Source organism: Peromyscus maniculatus, chromosome 15 (genome assembly GCF_049852395.1).
Source record: "Peromyscus maniculatus bairdii isolate BWxNUB_F1_BW_parent chromosome 15, HU_Pman_BW_mat_3.1, whole genome shotgun sequence".
Lineage (NCBI taxonomy): Eukaryota > Metazoa > Chordata > Mammalia > Rodentia > Cricetidae > Peromyscus > Peromyscus maniculatus.
In genome coordinates this window covers 23070848-23090640 of record NC_134866.1, presented here as the reverse complement: position 1 = coordinate 23090640, position 19793 = coordinate 23070848, and the positions used below count along the sequence as shown (strand labels likewise).

Sequence of the window (19793 nt, the reverse complement as noted above, 5' to 3'; positions counted from 1 at the left end):
AGGTGGGTCTCTAAGACAAATAGTCTTTGATATCTGTTCTGGAAATTTTAAAAAAAATTCAATTTTAATTCCTGTGTACCTGTGATGGATAATCTTGCTTGGCAAAATGAATGCATCTGTAATCAACTTAGAGATATATTTTATGGGCACAGCTTTCAGGGATTATCATGATTAAGTCACATGAAGCAGGAATATCCATCCTACCTGTAAATAGTGCCTTGTGTAAGCCAGATGAAAGTCGGTCCAAAGAAGAAAAACTTTTGTTTGCTGCCTCTCTGATTTTGTGGTGCTTTCTCACCATGATGGCAAGTTCATCTACGCAGTTACCACTGCTTTGACTCTGCTCTAGTTCACTGATATCAGAACCATATGGTTTTGGTTTTCTAAGTTAGTTAGGCTAAGACAAACGACCTCTTCAGGAATCCCTCTGCCTTCAGAACCAATGAGTCTGCTGAAACACACATCCTAGTCCATTGAGCAGCTTACAGGGTGTCAGACTCCCCAAAGTGAAGGTAGCCATTATGGGTTTGCCCAGCTTATCCTGCAAGCCAATTCTGAAAAGACCCTTTTGCTATTGAGTCATTTCATTGTTTCTATTCCTCTAGGGAACACTGTAAACACAGAAAGCTGTTTATCTGAACCAATTTCCCAACTCTTCTAATTTGTAAATCTCTTTTAGTTTTAAATAATCTTTCTTCTGTAAATTGAAGACATTTGTTAAACCTTAAAACTTAGTCCTTAGCCCTGATAGTTACATGTATTTCATTACGTCAAAGCCTGAGAAATATCATCAGGTTCATATTTGTTTTTACAAATATGAAAATCAAGAGTGCATGCATTCCTTCTTTCTTTGAGAGAGATCAAGAAAGTAATAAGCAATGACTTCCACCTAATTCTATATGTACATATATGTACATACTTTTCTTTTGTAAGAGTCCTTTTATAGATGTTATCAAAGCAGTTGATTCAAGGCAGTGGTGGAAAAATTTAAAAGGATCATTTATATATGCATGATAAAATGTTTCCATTATAACAATTTACATTTGCATGATACAATATTTCCACTTCAATCTTTTCTTCTTTACTTCTTTGCCTCATAACTGAAAATAAAGCAAGAATACTGCCAGGTTCCTTCCCCAGGGGAAAAATCCTCAAAAGCATCTTTAATTCAGAGTATAATGACACCAGGAAAAAACTGAATTTTATACTTTCAATTAAATTTATGGAGAAACAGAATACATGGGTTCTGCCATCTGTTTGGGAAAACTTACAGATCTAATTAATAAATAAAGGTAATAGCCATTTTGAGAACACACTGCTGATAAGCCATTTACTAACTTCATCTTTTAAAATTGTCAAAGCAGAGGTATTCTTATTGCAAAACACTACATATACAAATAAGAGAAAAGTACAATGCTCTCTTCCAGTAAGACACATTTCTAGGCTAAGAATAGCAGACTTTTGCTTGTATGCTAGACTGCTTGCTCATGTATTAATGATTATTTAGTAAGTATACTTTTTCAATATGGGTAAATACATTATTTTGTGAAAAACAGCATATCTAAAAATTAGAAGGCATTATTCAAAAAATTATCTTTCAATAAAAAATCATTTCTTAATTAAAAGCATCAATAAATAAAAATCATCATAATACTCATCCCCTCATTGATAAGCTACTGAGAATTTATTGACTTTGGGGAGAATGATGTCAGATTTCTTTATAGGTCTGGCCTTGGTAGGCTTGCTGCATTCTGTTGGTTGGCTCCATATTCCATGAATATATGAACAGAAAAAATTAGAATATAACAAACATTAAGGGGTCAGTACAGGGTGACCCAAATCTGAAAGGAGTTGTGGGAAGGAGCCAGGGTGTGTACATATGATTAAAATACAATGTATTCATGTATGAAATTCTCAAAAACTATAAGAAAATAAATGTTCACAAATAAATATTACAATTACTTTAGTTCTAGTGTAAATAGACAAAAAACTGCATTTAGAACTGCTTATGCTGGGCAAATATCGAGAAATTATATTTTCTAATATCTAAATGTAATCTGAACTCCTCTGAAAATGTCTTGGCTTAAATACTTACTATAGTTGGAGGAAAATGTGAGAGAGGCTGAATTATGTAAACCTAAGGGCATTAATGTTTAATAGAATGCCTTACACTTTCCTGAGAAGTGTAGAAGCGATATGCATGATAAATTCAGTTTAATGACCTGGGACAATGGGATTTCACATGTATTGGCCTGTAGCTTTCTACAATGAGACATTCATGAGAGCATTGTTGACCTGAGGCAAGTACCTCTATATATTTGTATATAGAAAGGTATTACAGACAAACAAAATAAATTTAGGGATATATTTGAATATTCTTTGTATGCAACTGGATCTACTTCAAAAGGTGAAAGTTGGAAAAAATAGCTTCCTACCCCTATATTTTAACCAAGGATTATTGATGACTTTTGCTTGAAACATTTGTAAATGTTTCTCTCTCAATATACCCATGCATATAATTCTTATTTCCAGCCACAATAATAAAGTGAAAGAAATATGGATTAGGAAATATTCATGAAATTGCTTCTCATGACTCCTTACCAAATATAAACAACCAAATGATCCTGATATAAATCACAAACAGCTGTGAGGTGAATGAGTTGAAATGTGGTATGTGGTCATGCAATGCCATTATTTTGTTAATTTATTTCTTTAATATTTAAAAGTAAAACTAGAAGCAATATATGTATTGTGCAAACGCAGAATTTTTAAGTGCAAATGACTCTGAAAGCAAAACTTCCTCATTTTACCTGGTTTTATTAAAATTTCACTTACCTTTTAAGTAGAGATTAAAAAAAATCAGACTTAACACAATGGCTTGTATATTTTGAAAGTTAATTAACCTTTGTAATAGTGTTAATTTAATCTAGCATGAAATTTTATTTTAAGCTGTTTGAAAGACTGTAGCATTTTCCTTCTCTTGTTGCATAGCATATATAGCAAAAATATTTGTGAGAGACTGATTTTAATTAATTTGAAGAGTAAATATTTGTTCAACATTTGTTATTCTGTTCTTTAGCTGTGATAACTCTTTATTAGTCTCTTCTTCCTTCTATTATTAATATTTACCCCTGGAAACAGAAACCCATGGTAAATCATTTCCACCTGTATTAGGGACTTGATTAATAGGAGACTGAAATGCATAATTTATACAGTTTGTTTATTTTGCTACTTGAAGCTCAAGCTCAGGAATCAGGTACTCTGCCTCCCATTAAAATCAATGTCCTTAGAAAAGTTTAATAGTTTTGCCCATGTACAGGAAATACAATATTTTTACAATTGCAAAAAAAAAATGAATGGGAAGAATAGTGAAAATTCTACTCTGTCCTAAAATAATATTTGGGAAATTGACAACTTTGTAAAAAATTCATTAGAGTTCTTGTAACTAATAACTTCAATAACCTATCAAGGTTTTAACAAATTTGAAGCCATTAAGTGGTAAAATATCACATAAAGAAATCATAAAAGTTTAGTTCATAAGAGACACAATAGAAATAATTACTGTCCTCCATAATGCTATGAGATGCTATCTCTTCTATGAATAGAACCATTCAAAATCATTGTGTAGTGGTAAAAGTATTTATTATGTTCTTAAGCACTCCAGATATAGGATTCCCAAGTCAATGCTGACCCATGGGTAATTAATGAGCATGACAGTTCTCAACTTAATCAATGGGAGAAAATAAAAGAATGAATGGACCTCTTTTTGATAGAAGTTAGAGTTTTAAAGTAAAGATGTTTCGGTTTTGAAATGCTAGTGCTAAATGTCTGTTTTATTCTATAAGAGAACTTTCACAAAATTATTGCTTTAATTCACCATTCTAGAAAAAGAACATTATTGTCCATAAATAGCTTTAGAAAGACTATTTTATCAGTACCTTTTCATGATATGTAATATTTTACTGTTATTATAAATATGAACCTAGAGATATAAATTCCTAGATTTCTTTTCAGAAATCACAAGGAAATATCAAAATGTTATTGTAATATCAGCCTCCTGTGTGCACACTTACTCCAATGGGCTACCAGTCATTTCAATTATATATACATATCTGTGTGTATGAAAACATTTTAAATATATTTTTTTCTTAAAATATGTTCATAGAAACTAAGTCAGACACAGTAAAATGAAATTTGTTCCCCAGCAGTCAAAAGAAGAAATTGAGCCACGAAATTTGTTTATTTCAAGCAATTTCTTGTGACTAAGTGTAGCCAGTTAATTGGAAATCATTAGGGTTGATTATAACCCTCAGCTGAAGAGTTAAATAGGGAAGATACAAAGACTTTGAGGCACTGTGGTAAACAACAGAGTATTTGAAACCTGGAGATAACAGAGGATTCAAACGAAACTTCCAGAGGGCAACATCTCCTTTTCTTTTGAAAAATTATGATATGTGAATTTATTATATGAAATGCTGGGTCTCCTTCTTGAGAAAACTATCAACAATGAGCCACTGTATGTTCTATTAATTCTCCAGAGTATACTGTTCCCATGTATGCAGCTTCGTAAAGAAGCAGTGTCCTGTGGTACTTTCCTATCTATTCATGTTGTGTCCTGGAGTAAGTTTCCTTTGGGATCTCTATTGAAGGAATGTAGCATGGAGACTAATACCGTGGCCTGAGTTCCAGCATTCCTGCTGTGATCAAATCTCTATCAGAACTTCCATTGTGGTTGATTTTTCTTCCTTGAAACTCTGTGGCAGACTGCTCACCTGCTTCTCTAGGATCGCAATACTTTACTTTCTTGTTATTGTCCCAAGCGTCAATAAGTACATTCAATAAAAATACAGAAACTGGGCAGATGTGTTTTTCCTGACTGTACTGAAAATGTTTTCTTTTACTTTTTTCTTCTTCCATTTACTATCATGTTAGCTATTGATTTCCTGGACATGTGCTTCATTTTTCTAAGGGATGCACCTTTCTCCCCTATGATATTCAGGATATGCCTGATCTTTTTTTAATGCTATAATACTATTGATATTGGTCTACAAAAAGATTACAAATTTTACATCTATGTTCATTATCAGGGATGCTTATCAATAATTCTCTCTTATTTTTCTTTCTGTCTTTCTGTCTTAGTTTGTATCTGTCTCTCTTTATTTTTCTCTCTTTTTCCCCTCCCTTCCTCTTTTTCCCCTCTCCCTCTTTCTGTATATGACTTGATTGTCTAGAAATGTATCTATTGCTTCTAGCTTTAAGAGTTATTAGAATAAAAATTCAAAAGATTAAACCCAAGAATTCTGTGAATTCCATGGTATCATGTAGCATCTCCTTTTTTCTTCTCCAGTCTCATTAACTAGAGTCATTTTTTCCTCTTTGGCTAATATATGTAAGGTAAGGCCTTATAATTTCATTTTTTAAAGAACTAAGTATTATTATTTATTTATTTTTCTCTTCATTTTATTCCATTAATTTATATTTTGCTTTTTTTATTATTCTGTCAATCTACTGACTTAGATTTTCTTCTTACAATGTTGATTACTATTTTCATTCCTATGTGGTCACAAAGAATATAATAAATTCTTCCAATTTCCTCTATTTGAGAAGATTCATTTTATGTCCAGAAATATGTGGGATTTTGTTTGGTTTGGTTGGGTGTTTTGTTTTTATTTTTGTTTGTTGTTATTTGTGTGTGTGTGTGTGTGTGTGTGTGTGTGTGTGTGTTTTGTCACCTTGACTAATTTGTTAGTGGGAGTGGAAAATTGGAGTCATTTAACTTTATTATATTTCCTTACTCACTTAGTGCTTTTTAAAAACTGAGACCATGTGTGTTGATGCTGTTGTGCCCATTCTACAGTTTTATATCATTGCAGTGTGTTGTTTCATTAAGCAGTATGAAGTGGCTTTGTCCCTTCTGTGTAATTTTGGTTTGATGTTGACTTTGTCACGCTACCATAGTTACACCTGCTTGCTTTCTGGATACAATTGTAGGGAATGGTGTTTGTCACTACTTGCTATTATTTCAGGGATTGTGGACTGTGTTGATCATTTTAGTTTTTCCTGAAAAAGCAGGTATGGTTTCTGGACCAGGAGGTGGATCTTGCAACTCTAAGAGAGTTTTCATGCACTAGCTACTGGCCAGGAATGTTGCCATGTACTCCACTGTTTTTGCCACGCTTATACATAATCAGAGAACATAGGAAATCTCATTTCAGTCTATGGCTTGTGTCAGATATCCACTATTTAAAGCAATTTTTTTTTCCATTTCTATGACCCAAAGATTCTTCAATTCTATGTACATATGGAATGTACACAGTAGACTTTTATTCAGCCATAAAGAATGAAATAATGTTATTATGAAGAAAATGGGTGTAATTGGAAATTAGAATGTTAAGGAATGTTGACAGACACAGAAAATAAATATCGTTTTTTTTTTTCTTCATATACAAATGTACAAGTGCTGAATTGGAGAAATTACTTCTAAGGAAAAAAAAGTTTAGAAAGAAGAAAGAGACATAAAATGTGAGGAAAACAAGGACAGCATATAAGATCAAAATGTAATACTTCTGTATACAGCATTGTCACATTGAAAGTTGATAATCAATATAATAAAATGTTTGTAGTAAAGAATTTACTTGTGGCAGTGTGGGGGGCCAGCTCCCACATTTATTTATTTCAGGAATTTATTTATTCTTGAGGAATGATGGATAAGAGACTTAGATAGAAATAGAGGGGAAAGAAACAAATAGAAATGCAGGATAGCCTCAGCAGGGCCTGGATCTTTAGCCATCTACCAAGAACTTTATGCAAAAGGGATTTTTATATCAATGCCAAGAAGAGAGGCAAAAGATCTCCCCCTTGCTAGATATATCCAAGTGCAGATGCTTCCAAACACCTGGTACTCAGGCCTGTGGTCCAATTATCTTTGTATGCAGTCTTGCAAGGTAAAGCCATTAGGAAATTTCAGTGGGTTACAACAGGTCTCTCTTCTTAATATTTTAAAAGGGCTCCTCCCTAAAGGTTCACAGCAATATCCATAGTTTTCACATCCCTCAGTGAAGGAGTAGAGGATGATAAAGATGCAATGTCCTTTTTGAAATTGGTCTAGGAAGACTACAGGATTCTTAGCTGCATCATGTCCTTTAAATAAAAGACTATTGATGCAACCATATCAAACAAATAAATCAACTCCTAATGCAACTGCATCAAACTTAAAGACTCTCTTAGTTCATCATTAACATTAACCAGTTAACATAATTCTAACATAAATATTGCTACATAATTATAATTCATACATCTAAAAACAAACTCTTAATAGAACCATTTGAATTTTTTGCTAACAAAACATAGGATAAACTTCTGATGTATTCACATCAAACTTAAATACTCCTTTAACTTAATCAAACCATGGTGCATTAATATCAATAGGTTAACATAATAACTCTAACATAAATAGTGCTATACACAATTATAATTCCTACAAACCTAAATTCAAAAGAAATACTCTATTACCATTAACACTCTAAAATCTTTAGCAAAACATCCAAAAGCAATTTTTAATCATATTTTTATTTTATAATTAACTTAATTTCACATATCAGCCATGGATCCCCCAATCCTCCCTTCTCCTACCCCCCCAGCCCTCACCCCAATCCACCCCCCCATTCCCACCTACTCCAAGGCAAGGTCTCCCCTGGGGAGTCAGCCCAGTCTGGTAGACTCAGCCAAAGCAGGTCCAGTCCCCTCCTCCCTATACCAAGGCTGAGCAAAGCATCCCAGCATAGGCCCCAGGCTCCAAAAAGCCAGCCCATGCACCAAGGACAGTTCCTGGGTCTACTGTAACTCACAACTTCAAGGAGGCTACCTAGTAAAGAGGACCCTAAGAAAGACACAGGGATCACCCAACAACAGAGAAATAGACGAGATCTACATGAGCAAACTGGGGGTGGGTTGGGGGGTTATTGAAGACAAGGGTCGGGGGAAAGAGAGCTTAGGGGAGATGGAGGTCCCAGCTGGATCAGGAGCAGAGTGGGAGAACGGAGAGGGAGAGAGAGATACCATGATGAATGAAGATCCCAGGAGAATAGGAAGAAGCAGCGTGGTAGAAAGGTCCCCAGAAATCCACAAAAGTAATTTCTTTTTTTTTTTTTTTTTTTTTTGGTTTTTCGAGACAGGGTTTCTCTGTGTAGCTTTGCGCCTCTCCTGGAACTCACTTGGTAGCCCAGGCTGGCCTCGAACTCACAGAGATCCACCTGGCTCTGCCTCCCGAGTGCTGGGATCAAAAGTAATTTCTTAATAGAACTATATAAATATAACATTAATCCACTCAAGTAACAAGAATTTTTTTTAAGTTAAATAGACTGAGAATATTAATTCTCCCCTTTCTTTATAAGTTTTTAAACTAAATCTCAAGCCAGGTTAGAAAAAAAAAACCCAAACTTTTCCATTTATACAGGTCCATTTTTTACACAAAACCAGTTCTATAAGCAGTTCATAAGTCATCACCATTAATAGAGTTTATATGCACAAGTAAATTGGAATTCCCCTAAATTCCTAGTCAACTGGCAACAAGACTCTTTGCTTTTGCATTGGATTTGGTCTCCTGGTGGTCTTTGTTGGACTCTGGATACAACATTCTTAAAATATAAACTTCAATTTTCCACTCCAAAAAAGAAAAAAAAATTGTCCCAAATGCAATGAAATCACTCCTGTCCAAACCATTTCTTGAGTCCAGAATGTTCAAATAAATTAATTAATTCTGGTACCAGTCTTCCAAATATGGAGAAACGTTTTTCACAACCAATATCTTTTTGCCACTAACTATTTTAGTTCAAGCAAGTGTCTCTCTGCAACTTTCATTCTCAGGCCAGAGGCACTTTCAGTTACAGCAGCATTTTATGGAAGTTTTACCTGAGGAACCTTTGCCTCAGGCTATTAGCTCCACAAGAGCTGGTTGGTGCAAAGTACTCTCAAAAGAGACTTTCTTACAGCCAGCAAGCAGAAACTGCAAAGCTTTTGCTGATAGCTCTATTCAGGCTTTTACAGCTTTCACAATCCTGATGTGTCTGTGCTTCCCCTCACTGGGCTGTTCCCACTATGTCCTAAGGCTAAAGGGCTCTCAGTCACCTCAGGAAACATGGGTTAAAGGTTCCTGGAGCTGCTATGAGTTGAGCTGTGGCTTTCCTAGAGCAACCCTGGCTCTGGGAGGAAACCCAGGCACCACAAACTGTGGCTTCCTTGAGTACCATTACCTGATTCACTGGTGGCCCCCTGCTCATCACCCTGGCTCCCAGGAACTTCTGTCTGCTGTCCAGCTTGCATGACCACATGTAGCCCGAGGGCAACTCCATGGTTCCAGCAACATCTTGCTGCTGGGAGCTCAGGCTGTGTCAGTCTCAACAGTTCCCGCAGAGACCAGGCCTGTCTGTTCAGCTTGGAGCATGGCTCTCACCTCCACAGCTACCTGGGCTCCACCACATCTCAGCTACTCATCTGTTGCTAACACCACTTCCCTGCCCCTGGCAGCAGTCTGATCTCCGCAGTCTCTACTGCTCACCACTGCTCACTGTTCACTCTCACTACAGTGCAGCATCTCTGCTGGGCTTTCCAAGCTGCTGCCTGGAATTCACCTCTCCCACGGTGTAGCATCTCCACTCCACCTGGCTTCCTTTGGGCAGAAAGCTTGCAGACCCTCGGGTGCCTGCCACCTGTGCTGCATTAATGTTCCATAGGTCTCAGTTGCCTATGCCTGGCTCTGGTGTCTGCCATTGTTGGTGGCTTCTGGAGCTTCTGCAGCCACTTAGACTGCCAATTTTGCAGTCTGCTGTGGATGCTGCTTTCTGCATCCCAGGTTGCATTTGTACTCAGGGGAAAAATACCTACTTTACTCTAAATTTCTATTATATCCAAGTTTTACTTTAGCCTATACAACATCCTTATGCCTAAAAGTTATTCTACCCTAATTAAACCTACATTTCTTAAACTGAACTTACGACTTACTTTACTACATGTATTTACACTCCTTTTTTAAACTTACATTCTATATGATGACTTTATTAGCATCTAGAAGAGATCTCTGAACTCTTAACACTTTACACATCACATCTCTTAGAAAAGATTTCGTAGAAGCAATATTTACCAAACTTATATTTAAGAGAATATTATCAAACTATGAGACTCTCTTAACAGAACTAACTTACACTAGAAAGAATCTCTTAGCAGAAATTAGCAAAAATCTATGAGATTTCTTAATACCTAGAAAATATTTCGTAGTTAAACTATTATAAGACCAGAAGTATGCAAATCATTTCTAAAGATCAGTTTATAATAAAGTTTTAATATCATTCTGAAAGTTCTCCTGACAGTTGGAAACAAGAGCCTAATTTGTCAATGACTCCCTCAACCCTGGGACTTAGTGAGTGTTGTCACTATGGAGTAGTAACACTTGTTGCTAGGGAGCTGTAACACCTTTCCCCGCCAAGTTCTCTTAGCCATTCCTGAGGCAGTACCAATGCACTCAGTGGCAGATGGTTTATAACTAGAGGCTCTCCCTTTGCCCAAATTCATAACAGCTCCCCTGAGCGCTTCAATTTCAACAAAGGCTGTTGACTTCACTCAGTTGCTGCAGAAGCCTTGCCTCAGGGCGAGGATGAAATTACCAGATTGAACTACTGTAAAGTTCTTAACAAAAACTCTTTGCGCAGCTATTAGGCACTTTCTCAAAGGAGCCTGCATTGATTTGCTGCGAGTCAAAAGCATGTGGCTCTGAACTCCGTTTCTTCTTCAGCTTTTACTGAATAGTGACACAACCTTTGTCCCAAACTCCTCAGCAGTCTGTGAGGCCCCTAAGTCTCCTGTTTTCCTCCCACTGCAGGAGGGAACCTCTAATACCAGGAACACTGGTTCAGCTGCTTTCCCAGTTCCTCTAGAAAAGTGTCATTGGAGCTGACATTGCTCTGTTCCAGACTCCTCACCAAACTCTCAGATGATTGATTTTTTCCCCTTTCTTAATTTTTTAAAATTGTACTTACCACGAGTTCTTTTAACAATGCCCAATATTTTGGCAAGCTTATTTGTTTACTAAAACTGCTACTATTCAAAGGAGTCAAGAACATAGTTGTTGGTTCATGAAACATCCTTCATTAGCTTACTCTGAGAAAGAATATTTTCATGATTTAGTATTTTAGCTTCTCAAACCCTGATGCCAACTTTACTAGTAGCTGTGATATAGTCTAACCATGAGTTATTTAACTCAGGTTATAGTTGTAGCTTTTCAACTTTTAGTAAGACAGCTAGATATTCTGGAGTTTGATCCCCATCTACAACACAGTTTTCCAGTGTCCAGACCACTTTCCCTTAGTTTCTTAAGTTTTTCAAAGTGACTTATTGACAAACGGTACTAGAACTTTAATTATGTCCTTAGAGGCAAGTTGTTTGCCTGTTCTTAGTTCTCAGGATGTAAAATTAAGCTTTGTAGCATTGCTTTGAAAAGAAACTGCATTCTGAGCTGGAAGAAAAAAAAAACAGCTTTTGGACAGCATCACCGTTTTGAGCTGAAAAACCTACATTTCACATGGTGCCTTTTTCTATATGAGCCCACTGTTCCATTAGGCACTCTGTTTTCCAGACTGCTTTTCTCTATAGCATCATGCTATTACTACATTGCCCAAGCTACTTTTCTGAACTACATTTCCCATGATGCCTTTCAAGCACACCACTTCCTGTTTCTGTTTACAGGGTCTGTGTGGTTTGTGTTCTTACTGAAGTCAAGCTTATGCTTTTTTACCAAGGGATGTTTTTGTTTTCCCTAAGCTTGCATTAGGACATGTGTACTTCCTCAATCGGACCTTTCACCTGACCCTGTCCCTGAGCAGATTGCATCTGTCTGTACATGTGCACTGAGATAGAACATATTGCCAGAGGCAAAAACCCTTCAGGGCTTCATTCCTTCTCCTCACAGGGTCAGTGAAATAAAAGGAAAGCACTTGAAACAAAGGTTTTTTAGAAAGGTCTTTCCCCTGATTTAAAAAAAAAAAAAAAAAAAAAGCTCAGAGATTTTTGGTAATTCAAGCCCTGCCTCCCTTATGGCAAGGAGGATTTTTAAAGCCTCCACTGCTTCTTCCTTACCAGCAGCCCCACTCCTGTCCCTGCCCCTTTCAGGGAAGCTGTCCCTGCTTTGGCTTTCTGCCTGCACTTTCTCAAGAGGCTCTAACTGTAGGAAACTTCTGTGTGCTGTTTTTACTGGCTAGCGGAAAGGATTTGTCTACTTCCAAGAGGTCTTTTTTTTTTTTTTTTTCCTTAGAGCGAACCACAGGTTCCCATATTAATATCTTCAGGTGAATCTTATTTTTGCCCTGAAAGGCTTTTAATATTTTAGAGAGAGATTAAGTATTTCTTAAGAAAGCTTTCCGTTTTTGAGAGAGAAAGGCCAAAACTTCTGTTCTCTATACTTTGGCTTCATGACCAAGAAGAAACTAATTCTGGTGGAATGATGTATCCATACAGTGGTAGGTTCTGCAGAGTGAAAAGTTTTATTTCATCCACATTTGACTCAAGGAAAAATCTTTCCCTGCCACTTGAGACTTTAAATTAAATCGTTCACAGGCCAAAAGCTTCCACAGGAATCCTTTATTTTTTCTGCCCCTTTTTTCTTTTCCTCTGATTTTTTCCAGCTTGCATTCCTAGCCCTATCACTGGAAAATTAAAGACATAGTTTCTCTGCCTAGTTGCTTATCTTATCTTACTTTAACCTAGGGTTTTTTTTTTCTTTCTTTAACTATATTCCTAACCCAATATTTCTATATTCTACCTTTCTGTATATTTCTTCCTACACTATTTTCCTATATTCTACTTTACGTTTTTCCTTAATTTTTATGGATAGAAATTAAGAGGGAGGAAGAAAAACCTAGACAGAGAGAAATCTATGCTGCACCCTTGCTGCGCTTCCCCACCTAACCTCCACACCCCAGAATAAAATACCATCGCTTTCATTTTTCAGTTCCTGTTTGGCATGCCTCATACTTGCAATGCCACCTCATTCCTTTTGCCAAGTCCTTGGGTCCCTGTTCAGTGGTGCCATCTGTGGGAGACCAGTCTCCACATTTATTTACCCCAGGACTCTTGAGGAGTGAGGGATGAGAGATTTAGATAGAAACAGAGGAGAGAGAAACAGAGAGAAATGCAGGATATCCTTGGGTGGTCCTGGATCCTTATGTACCGGCCCAGAACTTTATTCCAAAAGGCTTTTTATAACAATGCCAAGGGGAGGGGCAAAGTACCACCCCCTTGTTAGATACAGCCAAGTGTAGACCCTTCCAAACACTTGGTACTCAGGACTGTGGTCCAATCAACATCTTTTGCAAGTCTTGCATGGTAAAGCTACTGGGAAACCTCAGTGGGCTCCAACGTGGCAGCTATGGAAAACCTGTAGAAAGCAGAAGTAAATAAAAATGCATCTCAATACAAAGCAACATACTGAGAAATTATGAAACACTTACACCACCAACTCATTTCATAGACAATCTAACCCATAAAGTTTATTTTAAAAATGATAATATTGACTCAGCTGGAGTTTATCCTTTCATTCAGTAGCATGCATTTTACTTAGCCAAGGTAAATATTGCTAAACTTACTGTTGGGTATACACATATCCAAAATAAATGAAATATAGAGCACACAGTGTGATCTAATTCACCATGATACCAGCCATAAACCAATGCATATCAATTACACTTGAAAAGTAGAAAGGGGTGGCACTTTTTTACATTCATTTATACCCATTGTCAAGAAAAGAATGTGCAGTTTTTTTTTACTGTTAATGGGTTTGAATCACAGCATTGTGCTTGGCCCAGATACTTACTTTATTGTACATGGGAGTCACTATTGTCATTGTGGTGAGAAATTTGAATGATTTAGCTTTGCCTTTAAATAAGCTGCCCTGACTGGCAGGAAGACATGCTGAACAACCATGAGCATGTGTTTTGGCTTCTGAATGATGAAAATGCTTGATTACACTTAGAAAATGCCATCCTTGATACAGTATGTGCTCCAGATTAATGATGAATATTTTTGTTTTTTCTCTCAAAGCCAAGTGTCATAACAACAAAGATCAAATGATGGAAATGATATGTCTCTTGTCACAAAGTATCCTATTAGAGCAACACTGAAATGTTTTATTGGCGCTTGTCATATTAAACGCTTATCAGTCATCTATGATTAAAGACATTTAAAAAGTGGAGTTAGTGTACTACATGAGAGGAATGAAGAAGGATGTTATATTTTTTTTTTCCCATTGTGGAACCCAGGAACAACAAAATATTTTTAATGCTCTTGACCTCAAGCATTCACGGAACTTCTTTAAATGCATGTCTCACAAATGAGGCAGACTATCATATATGAAATTATGCAAAGCAGAGCTGGGACTACTTTGGATTTTGAAACCATCAATGATATGAACTAAATGAATAAACTAGCTCCAAAGGAAAATGACATTCAAGCAGCCAATGATGACACCTAGTCCTAAGTATATGAATTATCTTTTCATCATTATTCAGGGCCATGCCCATTTCTCTATTCAGCATTTTAAAGTAAATTCACAAATGTAACTGAATGATTTGAATGTTACCATAGGATAAAATAGATGTCAACATTAACGTCAAGAGTAATTTTTTATGTATTTTAAATCATTAAAATAAATATAAAAGCAGGAAGTTTATACTATGGCTTAGTAACAATCTCTCAGCAACTGGTATCATCTGGGATATGAATATTTGGAGGAATTTTATCTTTCTTTAAGTAAGCTTTAGGCATTTTGCACTAGTAGAGAGTAATATTTCCTCAGACATCCCAATACACTCTTCACCTAAAAGTTGCCAGTTTAATGAGCTGTCAAGAGTAAACCTATTTCAAAACTTTTCCAGAACACCATTTTAATGAAATAATGGGTTGGTACATCCACAGAGATGTTGCCATGACAACATCCTCATAGAAAACCAATGGAATTGAATATTTGCAGATGATCCAGGGTATCTACTAGCTAACTTTCTGCAATCACTGAGGATGATTAAGGACAAAATATTCAAGCACATTAGCAGTTTATTTTTTAGTCTGTGTCTAGATACATAATTGTCATTATATTTTCTTTGCCTAGATTGCATATTACATCTGATATTAGCAGATACATTAAAATGGATTTACATGATAATACTAATATACTTTGTATTGTCTCTCAGATTATTTTTAAGGAAGAATTATGATGTCTATTATGGTAAATAGACTGACTAATTTTGTAATAAATGGAAAAAATATAAAGCACAAAATGCCTATTTTATGTACTAATAGGCAAAACAAACATAAGTATTTGAAACTGGAGATTATGATCATTTAGATTCCATTGAATAATAAAAAAACATTTGAAGACATTCAAAATTACTTTGAATTTAGCTTGTCTTAAAGGCAAAGGTACAAGCAGTTATTTTTTTCTCATTTTTCCTTGAATGCCTGACAGTATATCAGAATAGATTTCTGGCTAATTAAAAAAATCATTGAGAAAGATGCTGCCAAGCTCATTTTTTTATTTGAAATTTCTTGATAAATACAAAATAGTAAAATAATGCATACTATATAGTGTGACAACTATAATTATACTCAAATCTAGGTCAGATTTGTAATTTACTGATATGTGTTTCATGTATTACTCATATATATTTATTATAGCATAGGAAATAAAAGTTGAACCGTTTCCTAATGAAACTATCTATATTGATGATTAAACCCTTTACAGTATAGGAGAGGTACTACAAATATCTGTTAATTGAATGTTGGACCTATCCATTTGTCTTTCATTCTGTGTGTCCCAACATCTACCCAGTTATTTCCAGGCAATTTCCTGATTCAAAAATATTTGATAGAATGAATAAGTTAATAAAAAAATAAACCATAAGTAAATAAATGAAGATAGTGCCCAGCTAGGTTTGCATCTTAAATAAATATAATATGCTTTTCTCCCATAAACATAAATATAATCACTGATGTAATTTGAAGTTTATGTTTTGTAAATTTGGTCATTTTCTAATGTTATAGAGAAAACTTAAATAAATATGGAAGACAGTTTGTAAATGTGTGAAAGAGAAAAAAATCAGATTACAGGATAAAGAAAGGAGTCTGAACAAACGAACATTTTCATTTCCTCTAATAATATACTTTTAAAAAATGAATATTTCAACACTAGAATATATTTCAGTTATCATTTTAATTGTTTTTATGAATTATTTTACATGTTTATTTACATAAAAGTTGATGTCATTTTCCCATCTAATAAGATTATTTTGCATTAAAAAGGGAACTATTACATTGTCTATTAAAATTAATTTTTATGTTTTCTATGAGGCTCTTATTTGTTTATGGTATTGCAATAGCACTGTACTAAAATTATAGTGAATTATTAAGATCTCCTCATTTTAAATCAACATACATCTTTTATTTCATAATTTACTTGTACATGGCATTCTGATACAGCTTAAGAAGTCCTTCTGTTTATTTTTCAAAGGCTATAATCAAGGAATCTGTGAGAGTCTCTGTAATAATTGAACACATATCCTGATAACTACGTGTGTTAATACCTAGTCTCTATGTCAATACTTGAGGTTGTTAGAATCTTTTAGTGATTTGGTATGAATGAAACAATTTTAGGAATTGCAGTCCTTTTTTTCTCCTTTTCACCTTCATTGTGTCTTGAGTTGAGCAGCATCTTCTTCATGAACTCATGGCATGATGGATTGCCTTTCCTCTGTCATGAGGTCTTGCCATGATGGCCTGGCAGACATAGACTCCAAAACTAATCTTTGATTCACCATGGTCTACAGTCATCCATACTTTCCTATCTGTAAGCTAGTAATTAAGGGAAGTGTTATAGTATTCTAATATTGGGTATTATTCCTATGTTAGATGGGGAATACTTCATTCTCACAATCATAGGATTGGTATAAAATATTTCTTTGTACTTTCAACATTGAAATATTCCAATTAATTGAAGACCTTATATTAAAAGTAAGCTTAGATCCACGAGAGACTCACAGCTCATTTATACCCCATCAGAATGTAAACATGTTTTCAAATGACAAAAGGAATTCAAGTGGTCATGCATATCAATTTCATGCTCAATACTTTAGAACAAGTGAAATTGTGTCAGTCTAATTTATCAAGCAAGTGTAATATAAATAAACCTTTTCTATGCACATACATTTGTATGTAAGCATACCTATTTAAAATAATTTAAAGAGTTGATAGGAGAAAATATATAATGACCTAAAAATTTCTTTGATAAACAAATGTTCTATTGTATAATTTTGTTATACAGCCTATATGGATAATGCTCCTGGAAAAAATTAGATGTATTTTAAATTTAATATTGAGTTAATTATTTACAAGCTTTCCCTCATTTAATATTCTATATGTGAATAATAGAGAAAATATGTGTTATAAAATAAGATTTATGTATTTTGTGTTTTTATGTAAAGTAAATGTATCTGTATGCAAGTTTAAAAAGAATTTTAGATAGTTTTTTTCATTAAAACTATTTTTAAGTAACTACTTAAAAGTTATTTTTAAAAAATTATTTTAAACTTGATTTTTACAAGTTCTAAATTTGAAATGTTAGTTTTACCAAAGTAAATGCAAAAAAACTATTTTACTATACATCTACTTAAAATTTAGAACAGATATAAATTTGATACAAGCCATAAAGAGAGCAAATTTTTCTATGACTAAGTAAAACATCAAGAATGTTCTAAATATGCACAGAAAACATCTGTTTGAAAATTAAAATATTTCTAAATTTTGCTGTTTAGATTTGTACTATATTTAAAACAAGATATCTAAAATTAGGTAAAATATTATTTTCTTATTTGCCTAATAAAGACAATGAAAACATAATATTTAGAGAGGATTTGTTTAAATTGTAATATAAGAAACTAAAAATATGTGTCCTGATTTATGGTAAGAGTCAAGGTGGGTCTGATGCCAAGCAAAGATTCATGAATGAACAGATACCCTGCATCCAGTAAGCACAAACTGGCCTCTGAAAGAGTATTCTTGAAATGTCTTGGCCTCCATCCAGTCAAACTACTGTTAATGTGTTTTTGGATTGTTGTGAAACTAAATATTGAATCTTAAATTAAACAAGAAAATTCCAGGTAAACTTGAAGCCTATTCAACACCACGAAAGTGTCATAATCTGCATAAATGCCAAGCATAGTGCTAGCAATTGGTAGCTATTGAATATGGATCTTATGAATGGATTAGCATTAATCTTTTATTTTAGTTTCCCAAACCGCTATGTTATCTGGGGTTTAGTAATGCACAGGACGTAGGAGTGGTTTGAGTATCTTATAAGTAATTCATTTCCTTAAGAGAGCCTTGAGAAAGATCTAAATATTAAAATAGATCACCTATAAGAGTTTCTTTCCCTGTAAAATAGGAACTGCACAGCTTATAAATTAGTCATCACAAACAGCCGTATAATTTAGCCTGAAAAAACGTTCTCTAAGTAACAATCCCCCTACAGTAGTTTATTTCTCTAGTGTGATAAAACAAGCTTAGAAAATATATACAGTCTGCCTTACTGCCTGTATTTTTATTTCAAAATATTAGTTTGTGTTTTTTTGGAGCAAGATTTTTTTTTCCTTTCCTTTTATTTTACAATACCATTCAGTTCTACATATCAGCCACGGATTCCCTTGTTCTCCCCCCTCCTGCCCCCCTCCCCTTCCCCCCAGGCCACCTCCCATTCCCACCTCCTCCAGGGCAAAGCCTCCCCCAAGGACTGAGATCAACCTGGTAGACTCAGTCCAGGCAGGTCCAGTCCCCTCCTCCCAGACTGAGCCAAGCTTCCCTTCATAAGCCAACTCATGCAAAGAGCCCAGGACCTGGTACCACTGCCTAGATGTCTCCCAAAGAGATCAAGCAAATCAACTGTCTCACCTATTCAGAGGGCCTGATCTAGTTGGGGGCCCCTCAGCCTTTGGTTCATAGTTCATGTGTTTCCATTCGTTTGACTATTTGTCCCTGTGCTTTATCCAACCTTGGTTTCAACAATTCTCACTCATATAAACCCTCCTCTTTCTCGCTAGACTCCCGGCACTCCACCCGGGTCCTAGCTGTGGATCTCTGCATCCAGATCCCACAGTTGTTGGATGGGTTTTCTGGCACAACTATGAGGGTGTTTGGCCATCCCATCACCAGAGTAGTTCAGTTCCGGCTGTCTCTTGACCATTGCCAGCAGTCTATTGTGGGGGTATCTTGTAGATGTAACCAATCGTCTTATTAAAATAAGAAACACAGAGCCAATGTAAAAGAGAAAGCCGAGAGGTCAGAGCTCAGAGATAAAATCTTACCTCCTGCAGTGCTCCTAGCTTCCCTGAGAGAGCTACTTCCTGTTTGTCTGTGTTTAAATAGTCTTTCTGTTCTGTCTTCTCTTTGGTTGTAAACCCAGCCACATGACTGCCTCATCACTGCCTGTAAGTACTGCCCTCCAGGTCTTAAAGGCATATGTCTCCAATACTGGCTGTATCCCTGAACACACAGAAATCTACCTAGCTCTTCTAACCACCACGCTCTTGCTATGGCTCTAATAGCTCTGACCCCAGGGCAACTTTATTTATTAACATAAAATTAAAATCACATTTCAGTACAAATAAAATATCACCATATTTCCCCTTTTCTATTTTAATAAAAAGAAAAAAGGCAAAAGGTTGTAACTAACAAAAGAAAAACTATATACAAAAGTACAATAACTA

The 19793-nt window shown here is 35.3% G+C and overlaps 1 pseudogene; it reads right to left on the bottom strand.

Annotated features, from left to right (window-relative positions):
* The window catches only part of LOC102905043 (actin, cytoplasmic 1 pseudogene), a 48765-nt pseudogene extending 39415 nt beyond the window's left edge, over positions 1 to 9350 (bottom strand).
* Positions 9351 to 19793: the final 10443 nt, after the last annotated feature.